The 1,248-nt window shown below is 47.4% G+C and overlaps 1 pseudogene; it reads left to right on the top strand.

The window, feature by feature from the left end:
• The first annotated feature begins 614 nt into the window (after nt 1-614).
• LOC112825147 (bublin coiled-coil protein pseudogene) lies at nt 615-875 on the top strand (annotated as a pseudogene).
• The last annotated feature ends 373 nt before the right edge of the window (nt 876-1,248 follow it).

The raw sequence follows: 1,248 nt of genomic DNA, 5'->3' as shown, positions 1-1,248 counted from the left end.
TCTGCACAGCAAAGGTAACCATCAACAAAATGAAAAGGTAACCCGTTGAATGGGAAAAAATACTTATAAAGTATGTATCTGATAAAGGAATTAAGATCCAAAATATTTAAGGATTCACAGGACTTACTAAAAAATCTGATTAAAAAATAGGCAGAAAATCTGAATAGACTTTTTCTAAAGAAGACATATAGATGGCCAACAGGTACATGAGAAACTACTCAACATCACTAATCATCAAGGAAATGTAAACTGAAACCACAGTGAGGTATCATCTCACACCAGTTAGAATGGCTATTATCAAAAAGACAAGAAATAACAAGCATTGGCAAGGATGTAGAGAAAAGAGAACGCTTGTGTACTATTGGTGAAAATGTGAAGGAGTTTCCTTCAAAAAATTCAAAATAGAATAACCATACACACCAGCAATCCCACTTCTGGTGATTAAGCCAAAGAAAATAAAAACACTAACTCAAAAAGAATCTGTACCTCAATGTTCATTGCAGCATTATTTACAATAACTAAGATACGAATCCATCACCTCCACCTTCTGCCCCACACTGGCTTTGGGCACCAGGGTCTCACGTTCCATCATTAGGAGGCCCTTGAGGTGCGGGATGCTGCAGTGTCAGGCCCCCAATGGGGACTTGGGCATGCCAGTGGAGGCAGGCAATGAAGGTGAGGACATCGGCTTCAGGGAAGCAGAATATGCTGCCATCAACTCCATGTTGGACCAGATCAACTCCTGTCTAGAACACCTGGAGGAGAAGAATGACCACATCCACACCCACCTCCAGGAGCTGCTTGAGTATAACCAGTAGACACACCTTGTGTTCTAGCAGCAGCTCAGGGAGGCCCCTAGTGATGCCAATCCCTAGACTCTGAGAACCCCCAACCAGCCCCAACCCTGCTTCCCTGGGCAAGGCTCTGGCCTGGGTATTCACCACCTGGCTTAGATACCTTCTCAAAGGCTGGCCTATGGGTCCCCTGGTGGGTCTGCCTGCCTGGGCCACCCTTCTGGTACTCCCCTTGGAATGCTTGGGCCAGCCCCAACCACCCGACATCCCCTCCTGGGGTCAGGCATGGGCCTGAGACCCACCTACCTTGCCTGCCTGCCCAAATGTGGGGCATTCCCCACTCTACCCAGGCCTGGAGCATCCACAGTAAATGGGTCTCCAACAACAATAAAAACAACAACAAGGGACGCCTGGGTGGCTCAGATGGTTAAGCGTCTGCCTTCGGCTCAGGTCG

The sequence above is a fragment of the Callorhinus ursinus genome, unplaced genomic scaffold (genome assembly GCF_003265705.2).
Source record: "Callorhinus ursinus isolate GAN/ISIS: 27379988/994484 unplaced genomic scaffold, GSC_fseal_2.0 scaffold12, whole genome shotgun sequence".
In the NCBI taxonomy this organism is placed as follows: domain Eukaryota; kingdom Metazoa; phylum Chordata; class Mammalia; order Carnivora; family Otariidae; genus Callorhinus; species Callorhinus ursinus.
The sequence above is the reverse complement of the archived record's forward strand: the minus strand, read 5'-3'. Positions and strand labels throughout refer to the sequence as shown.